Source organism: Wolffia australiana, chromosome 12 (genome assembly GCF_029677425.1).
Source record: "Wolffia australiana isolate 7733 chromosome 12, ASM2967742v1".
In the NCBI taxonomy this organism is placed as follows: domain Eukaryota; kingdom Viridiplantae; phylum Streptophyta; class Magnoliopsida; order Alismatales; family Araceae; genus Wolffia; species Wolffia australiana.
In genome coordinates, this window is record NC_135846.1 from 6,457,658 (window position 1) to 6,467,211 (window position 9,554).

Here is a 9,554-nt window from a genome sequence, read left to right on the forward strand (position 1 = left end):
TTCCATCTTTCTTTCATTCTTGCAGAACATTCGGTTATGTTTTAACATAAGAATTTTTAATGCTGAACGGACTGAACCTCTGTAGAATGTAGGATGTCCACTTCCTTCGGAACCTTAACGGATAACCTTTCTTGAAGAACGTTGGATAACCTCATTTACTTCGTAACCTTTCATCGCTTTCTGCAGAACGCTTTTCGCTCCCGCTCCTAAAGTCGCGCTAAGCGCTAAGCGCCGTTAACGTTGATTCATTTCTTGCTCCGCTTCTGCTCCGCTCGTCTTCATCTTAATCTGAACGCTCCTCGCGCCTCATATATTCGCTTCGCGCCTTCTTCATTTTCATCTTCATGTTACGGTCAGATTCAGATTCAGAAGAAACGCGAAGTGTTAGAAACGTTCTTCAAGAAATGATGCTGTTACGGCGAAGTAAACAGAACAGAAAAAATGAAGAAGGCGCGAGGAGCAGAAGCTACGGAGCATAAGGCGCGAAGCGTGAAGATGAAGATGAAGACGAGCGGCGCGACGCGACGGAGCGAAGTAACGAAGTCAAAGAATGTTACGAAGTCAAAGGCGCTCAGGAGCGATGAAACGTTATCCAGCGGATAAACGAAGTCAAAGAAACGATGAATGATTTATAAGAAGTGTAGAAGCGTGTGGCGACATGGGGACGTAAAAAATCTAAACAGTTACATCAAATTACAAACTACACGAAAGTTGCCCCTTTTTCATGGGACCATCACAGAGATGCACAGAGGTTCTGAAAGAACTTCATATATACCTTTACAACTCAATCCAGAAACAAGATCGGACGTTATTCCGGTTCGTCTCCATTTTCGTGAAACTATTAGTCAAGCAAGGCAGCCGATAAGTCATCGAAGGCTTTGTGTGAATAATGAGATTGTAAGCATGACTCATTTTAAAGTGTCCCACGGTGATCTAATATCTTTTCAAGAAAATGACGCGAGGCGCGAGTTCACGAGCGGGAGCGAAGAAATAAGGAGATCTTTCTATATCGACATATCAGTTGACAAAATCATTACTTCATACCTGGGTTGCCCGGTAAGAATGTGGAGAAGAACCAAAACTGAATGGTTCCGCCTACTCAAAACTAAAAGGGGGTGCCGCCTACTACTAAAATCCCGGTTTTTGCAAGAGTTGCGTTCTTCTATGCAAGAAGAAGACTTAGAAAGAACAAAGAAGTTTGGATCCGAAAAGTATGCTTAGGCAGTTCCTTCGCTGAGCACAACAGAATGAAGAGGAATTTGTATCATTTCAAATACTTATTCTTATCTTTGAGAAGGAACAGAAAAACCTAAATCTTCCTACTGCTCCGTCAGTCGCGTCTGAATCCTCCATATTCACCGCTCGCGCCTTTTGTTTACAAGTCTGATTTATATAGTAATTCGACCTATTGCTCTAGGTCCCCCCATCAGTTTACTAGGAAGAGAAGAATCAAAAGGATCGAACTACCTACTCATTATTCGGAGGTGAATCATCGAACAAAAAAAGCTGTTGTATCTTATGGACCTAACATAGGTCACATCCTCATGACATAAGATTGAAAGATCCAAACCTTCCTCTTCGAGCTCCAAGGACGTGGCCAAAACATATAAGAAAAGATCGCGTAGTCGCTCATAGGGACATATCTATCCGGATAGAGGATAGTCTAGATCGATTTATTTATAGAGAAGCCGTGTATAGAGATAAAGATAGGGATTCATTGGCACAGACCGAGACGACACAATGATTATTGAGGTTCTGACGTAAGGTATTTTACCGCAGGTAACCTTCGAACCTTTTTACTGATTGCTTTCCGATTCGGATTATCTTCTGATTAAAAAAAGAATAACTTCTGATTTATCAGAAATAAATAAGAACCTCAGAACCTATTGCTATTAATGGAATCAAAGCTACTGGACGTAGTTGGGCGAGCGATATATATACTCTAACGATTGTTTATGCTTCGTTCCGTCTTTCATTCTTTCAGAACGCGTTCTTCTCTATAGGTTCACTCATTCGCTTGAAAGGAAAGATATACGGATAGAAGACCAAGAACAACAACCACCGCTAGACAGGGACACCGAAAGAACCAACTTGAGCCACCTTCGATCTTCAAGTCCAAACAAAAGGTTCAGCATCTGAATAACGACTCCGTGCTTCAATTTCTGCTTCTAGTGGATTAGAGGGGCAGCAGATGCTCCAAGTCCGGACTGGACAGTGAAAGTAAGATGGTTAAGGCGCGAGCGATGAATATGAGGATGAAGACGCGAGTGAGCGGCCACTGAGCGTAGGAGCGTGAGCAAAAGGGCGCGGAGGCACAGATAAGTTTGATGAAGAAAGACATTTCTTTCAGAACCGAATGTTCAGCATTCACATCTGAATTAAAATCAGTCAAGGTTCTGCAAGAACAACGAAGAAGATGGGCCCACTGCTTTCATACCTGGAGAAAGCCCGGCTTCATATGATCATGCAGCAGTTATCAGGTTCTTATTTTAATCAGAAGATAAATGTCGACTGATCCGTAGGGTGCGACGAATTATAGTGATTTGTTCTAATCCAAGACATAAACAGAGACAAGGCGCGGAAGCGGTGAATATATGAGGATGAAGACGAGCGTGAAGATTAAGATGAAGACGCGACTGATGGAGCGGGAGCTTTTTCCTCAAAACCCTCTTGGATAATAGCCGAAAAGCCACCTCTTTATCCGCTCCTAAAGTCGCGCGTCGCGCCTGGATCTACAAAAGTCTGACTACAACTAAGACCATTCATGGTGTCGGAAGCGCCTAAGAGCTGCGCGTGTAAATAACTCTATTTAGCCGATGGAAAGTACTTCAGTCGTTGGTACCACCTTACAGGAGGCGTGAGTACTTCGCTATGTTTATAGAACGACGTAGCGCTATTTGAAGCACCCCTTAGTGCTGTGTTAGGGGCCCATTTAATTAACTTCGTTACCTTAAAGTGAATGGGCCTTAACGCTCAAGCCCCATCGCAGCTCTCAGAGGCAGGGTTCAAGCCGTAGTACTTTAGCCCTTTTATTGTGCGAGCTTTCTGGCTCTTCTTGACTAAGCCTAATTTAATCTAACCCGACTTCCCTGACTCCTTACCTACCTAACGGCCGGCCCCGTGACCTTTCGGAATGGGAGATCCGTGTTGGCAACAACCATGGTAAGCGGAACAACTGAGCCAGGTTCTGCTAAGGCGTAGGTTCCGACTTTAGGTTACGAAGTCAATGAAGATGAATGTTACGAAGTCAATGAAGATTAAAATGCAGAAGTCAGTACGAAGTCAGAAACGATTCATCAACGATGAATCAACGTTCTGCTAAGAAGTCAAAGAAAATAAAGGCGTGGAGGCGCATAATAGATTGATATAAAAATCATAAGCTGTCCCATAATAAAACCGGTTGTTGCTGATATCTGCTTTTCGGTTCCTTCTTCCATAACCCAAGCTCGAAGAAGGAAGAGATAAGAGGGCCCTATGGAGAACGTGGTCATAAATCCATAATAGAGTCCAACTATAACAACGGAATTTAGTATTTTCATGCATAAGGATAATGGATTACCTAATAGAAAAAATTTCAAAATCATCACAAATCTCCTCCCTTTCTTTTGTGTTGCAACTTCTCGATTATTATATGATGATTTTTTCACTTCCATATAGACTCTATATGGAATAGACTCTAAATAGAGAGAAAGAAAAAGACCATAACCATAAATTACATCCCTTATGTCAATGATACCAAAGAGATATTAAATGAATGGAATTGGGATATATTGGGATATAGATATAATATAATGAAATAGAGCCGCTTTGAGATTCACTATGAAATGAGTCATGGAACGGAGCCACTACGAAGAAGTTCGGGAGTTACGAAGGAAGCTTCGGACTCATATTGTTCGTGGGTTGAGAACGGTAGTTGAACTTTATGGGATCGAATCACTCGTTGTTCCTCAGTAGCTCAGTGGTAGAGCGGTCGGCTGTTAACTGATTGGTCGTAGGTTCGAATCCTACCTGGGGAGATTTGATTCATTTTTTTATTCAAAAATGAAGAATTGAATGAAAGGTCTCGTTTTGACCGTTAGGAGTAGGTAACCCGTTCCCTGTCTTTGTTTCTATTGCATTCTATCTCATCGTATCACATTCTGTTCTGCGATATTTGAGAATCACCGTCAATACCTGTCGTAGATCCGGGATAATCCCTTGTAAAAAGCCCGAGGGCTATTTCCAATTAGCGTGAAGTGGCCCTTACACTTTGGTGTAGTTGACCCTACCTATTGACTCAAGGCTTGTCTGCTCTAGCAACTTCCATAAATCATTTAAAGTACCTATGTGAAATAAGATGTGTGAGGTGTAAGCAACTTATGAAAGCTTCCACAAACCCGACCGCTTTAGGGGAATAAAACCAATAAAACTTATGAAAACCAATAAAAATACACCGTTCTAAAAAATACACCTATAACTCTTGGCTCTCTTTAGGGGAAAAATCCTCATACCCCGACATGCCGAGGTAAAAAAAAAAATATTAAAAACAAAACCATGAACATATCATTTTTTACAATGAATCGCATCAACCTCCGAGCGATTGAAATAAGAGGAGGCTATCGCTTGCTTCGAGCGATTAAGAAATGCGGAGTTTTTAACTGTCAGAGTGAAAACATTAATAATATTTTTAGAACGGTGTGTTGTAAAGGATATTCATTCATTGGAAGAGGACTGAGAAAGGAGTTGATTGACTTGAAATTGCAGAGAAAGTGCATGACATTAAATCAAAATAGAAAGAATTTTATAAGGGCGTATTCTAATATAAGTAGTGATAATATCATCAATGAATTTTGGGATCAATTGTATAAGGATATAGTAGGCCCAACATGTAGCTGGTTGCAGAGATGTGAAATTAATATTTGTGAGGCTACAGCAAAATAGAAAAGCGGTTGCAGGGAAGTTTCTATTTTGATTTCTCAAAAAAATACACTTCACACTTCACACCTTACACCTCACACCTCACACCTCACACCTTACACCTTACACCTCACACTTCACACTTCACACCTCACACCTCACACCTTACACCTCACACCTCACACCTTACACTTCACACTTCACTTTACTTCACACAATTCACTTCACACTTCACTTAACTTCACTTTACACACTTCACTTCACTTCACACACTTCACTTCACTTCACTTCACACTTCACTTCACTTCACTTTATACTTCACTTCACTTCACTTCACACTTCACACCTCACACCTCACACCTCACACCTATAACTCAAACACACCTATTATAATAATACAGTATTGAAAAAAAAGACACTTCACACCTTACACTTCACACACTTCACACCTATTATAATAATACAGTATTGAAAAAGACACATATAATAGTATACATAAGACATAACACATAACACATACACCTATAAAAAAAAATCAAATACACCTATAAATCAAATACACCTATAACTCCACCAAAGATAAGTAAGTCGGAGTGATGAAAGGGGCTAGTCCCACCTTGTCGATCTTTCGGATTCAGTTTGAGCGGGGTTGTTCATTTGTCGGATTAAGTTAAAGGGTAGATTTATCAGGGCTTCTTCTTATTCTTAGTAAATAGCTCATATTTAAGAATAGTATTAGCATCTTGAGTTCTTAGGTCAACGACATTTATAGGGCGTGTGCCTACCCAGTCCTCATTTGCATCATAGACATTCTCTCTTTTCGAACTCTTTGGTAGTCCTAGTCTTATGTTCATATTCTTCTTTCCAATCTGTAGTTTTTTCCAATCTATTCGGAAATGGGCTTCAGTGGACATTTGCTTTGTTATAGATGGATCTTCATATTGCTTTTTAAACCAATCCGCAGTGATTAAATCTTTAGCAGGCCCCTTGTGTTTAAGAATAGTTCCCTCATCTTCTATTTCCAACATGTAGCTTTTAGGTGCTAAGAAGATACCTTTCTTTATATGGTTTTCTAGTTTAAACTTACCCAATTCGGTAGAAGATACTAAATCGTCAGAAAGAGGACTTCCTAGAACTATGGAGTCAGTATCAGTATAATAACAGTCTGATCTAGCAATGTGTGGATACATATGAATACGAGCATAAGCCGTGATAGCAGCTGCCAAGTGAACAGCCGACATCTTAGGAGCTTTCAAGTCATCGTCGTTTAGAGAGTAACAATTGGTAATGGAATTCACAATATAGTAATGATCGGTAAGTTTCTCTGCAGATTGAAATGTGTCTTCCATTATCAATTCCTCGTATTGTTTTTGATTGCAGATTTCCGTGACAGTACTTTCAGGATTCATACCAAATCTACCATAGAGTGAGTTCATTAGTATTTTATAAAAATATGTCATTGGAACATCACCTTTTTTCTTAGCTTCAAGTCTGCTTTTATATAGGTCTGAGATGAAAACTTCGAAAGGACTAGGTTTTTTCTCAAACAAATAGCCCCTAAGAGGAATTATCTCGTAACCTAAATTACGTGCGAACTTCAACTCTTCGCTATAAAAGACTCCAATGAATCTACCTGTAGGAAAGATTAAAGTGCCAAACTTGTCCTTATATGGCAAGAATGGATGTTCTATAGTACTTGGACATACAACATAGGCTTCAATAAATCCAAATAAGTTCTCCAAATCAGTATCTTCCAAATTATTATGCCAGACAGGGATCCTGAAGGCATCGGATAGGATTTCATAATATAAGGATAGAGAGAGTTCACATCGTAGTAGTAAAGATTTTCACCATATGGCTTATATACATCGACATGCCCTCCATAATAGCCTCGCCTAATAAAGGTGTCTTGGTTTTTAGTAGGTATATTGATATGAAATATTTTATCATCAAAATATCTCTTACGAAAGATTTTAAGGGCAAGGGCTGAGACTGTCATCACATCTTCGACATCAATCTCATAATTAGACCAATAAATATCTTGAGCTTTTTTCATCACACCTCCTAAGACAAGAATATCCTGACGAAGATAGTTAATTATAGCTTCTTTATGATCCTTAATATTCTCGACAGTCAAAGAAGTATGTGGGATAGAACCTTTGGAGCCTAATTCAGGGCATAAAGTTTTAGACAATGATTCAAGACTGCTAGGAAGCAATGTGTAAGAATCTCTAAAACGGATTAATAATTTATTGCCAACATAAATTTTCAACTCGTACAATCTATGATTCCTCATCAAGGTTTTTATTTTATACTTATCACCACGATCTGTATAATACTTCATAATAAAAATACCATCAAATCTTGAAAAATTGTGAAAATAAACAGTGCGAAATTTCTTATTTGATTTTACATATTCTTCCAAATTATAGATAAAATCAGATAATATTTTCTCACTCCTTTCTTCAAACTTGGGATAGAAAAATATGTGATCCTCACTAAAGAATGTATTAATCGAATAGTAAGGGATGGAAGTTAGATCATCATCAAGATTCACCACTAAGTAACCAACTGCATAAGGGACATGAATTTCATTTAACATTACAGTCTCTATATCGGCAACAATGAAAGGCCTACATTTCTGTTTATATTTGGCTTTAAGTGCATTTATCTTAGATGATATACGACACTTTTTATAGTTAAGTGATTTAACATCAGGTAGATTAGCATTTCTAATATCAGAATACATAACTTTGATAATATCTGAAATCATATTATCATATAAAGTAATAATAGGAAAAAAGTCTGAATTAATAGAATCGGTTTTTTTATCAACTTCATAATATATATATATGAAGATACCTTTGATCACAGCATCCTGATATTTTTCACCGTATAACCTCACAAGTTGTTCAACATTAAAATAGATCATTTGTTTGGGTATTTTATTATTACTTAAAGTATCATACAATGGAATAGCCTTCCCTAAAGTACATACGATCTCATTAATATTAGGTAATTTCATGATATAACCCATAGTAAATTTTACGTACTTCGACTTAACTTTATAAGCATACTGCTCTAGCAAGAGTAGAAATCCATATGTAAGCACTTCAAAATCATTAATTCTAGGGTAGGGTTCTATGAAGTGCATATAAGCATATATCTTACCAGGATAGCTAATCTTCCCTCTTGAAGTCCCAATAGAATTTACTAATCGTTCCCAGTAACCATAATTATGAATAGACGAATACGCCCTTATAAAATTCTTTCTATTTTGATTTAATGTCATGCACTTTCTCTGCAATTTCAAGTCAATCAACTCCTTTCTCAGTCCTCTTCCAATGAATGAATATCCTTTACAACACACCGTTCTAAAAATATTATTAATGTTTTCACTCTGACAGTTAAAAACTCCGCATTTCTTAATCGCTCGAAGCAAGCGATAGCCTCCTCTTATTTCAATCGCTCGGAGGTTGATGCGATTCATTGTAAAAAATGATATGTTCATGGTTTTGTTTTTAATATTTTTTTTTTTTACCTCGGCATGTCGGGGTATGAGGATTTTTCCCCTAAAGAGAGCCAAGAGTTATAGGTGTATTTTTAACCCCTTTTATGAACGTGATAAAGAGTACACAAACAAACTTCCCTGACCTACTAATCATCATCTCATCTGGCGCGAAACTCAAAAAATTCTCATCACCTTCCCAGCCCTGCCGTCACCCTAGCAGCCGCCTACGGTTTTTTTGAGGTGACGTTACGAAGTAAATAAAGATGAATCAACGTTATCTTTAGATAATAACCGGGGATGGCTAAAACATCTTTAGTCTGCTTGGGTGGGTTTTTTTTTCCTGCTTCGATAAGGTCTTGGCTAACTTAGGTGGGGCTTGAGGGTTCTGCATCGATCTTTAGGGTGGCCTGGCCCGTCAGCCAATGGAGTAACTACTGGATATGGAGCCTGTGGTAGAGCCCATATCGGAATGAAGAAAAAATCCCCGCTCGTCGCGTCTTCATCTTAATATATGAACCGCTTCCGCGCCTAACGTAACTCTACTACCAAGGAGCTTGCAACCCAAGCACGCTGCGCCCCTTCTGCTCCTAAGCGCCTTCGGAACCTTCGTACGAAGTCCGTTTTCTTCTTCATCTTCATTTCTTCGCTCCTCGCGCCCGCTCACTCGCGCCTTGAAGAACTTATGTAAACATAACCTGCTCATCTCACATCTCGGCTAGGAACTCATAGAAGAGAACAAGCGACTTCAGGCGCGAGTGAGCGGACGGCGGATAAAGTCAAGTGTTAAAGGTTCAGCATCTGAATCAAGTAGTGAGGCGCGACGGAGCGGGGGGGAACAAAAAAAGTTTGGGCGGATCTAAACTAGGTAAGCGTCCTGTAGTATTCGGAGTAGTTTTACTACCTGTAGACTATCCCCATGGGGGGGCGGTGAAGGGAAAGCATCAATTGGTAGAAAAAAACCCACGACCGCAAGCGTATTTTCAATACGCTTGGAAGAGGAAGTAGGTTCTGAAAGAATTAAAGATATAGTGATAGTTTTATTTTTCGTCGCCGTAAGCATATTGAAAATAGCATTTTTAAAATGTGAAATAATGTAATGGGCGAACGACGGGAATTGAACCCGCGCATGGTGGATTCACAATCCACT

General features: G+C 39.1%; 1 protein-coding gene, 1 non-coding gene and 1 pseudogene across 2 annotated transcripts in view; 2 read left to right on the forward strand and 1 right to left on the reverse strand.

The window, feature by feature from the left end:
* Window positions 1-550: 550 nt before the first annotated feature.
* Window positions 551-1,610, forward strand: LOC144710060 (small ribosomal subunit protein uS4m pseudogene; annotated as a pseudogene).
* Window positions 1,611-3,944: 2,334 nt separating this feature from the next.
* Window positions 3,945-4,016, forward strand: TRNAN-GUU (transfer RNA asparagine (anticodon GUU)). Its single transcript has one exon. It is a non-coding gene; the product is annotated as a tRNA-Asn (tRNA).
* A 5,141-nt stretch (window positions 4,017-9,157) lies between these two features.
* The window catches only part of LOC144710316 (uncharacterized), a 5,046-nt gene continuing 4,649 nt past the window's right edge, over window positions 9,158-9,554 (reverse strand). The window contains exon 1 of the mRNA XM_078584054.1: window positions 9,158-9,554. This exon is cut by the window's right edge and continues 4,649 nt beyond it. The gene's annotated coding sequence lies outside the window, so the exon portion shown is untranslated.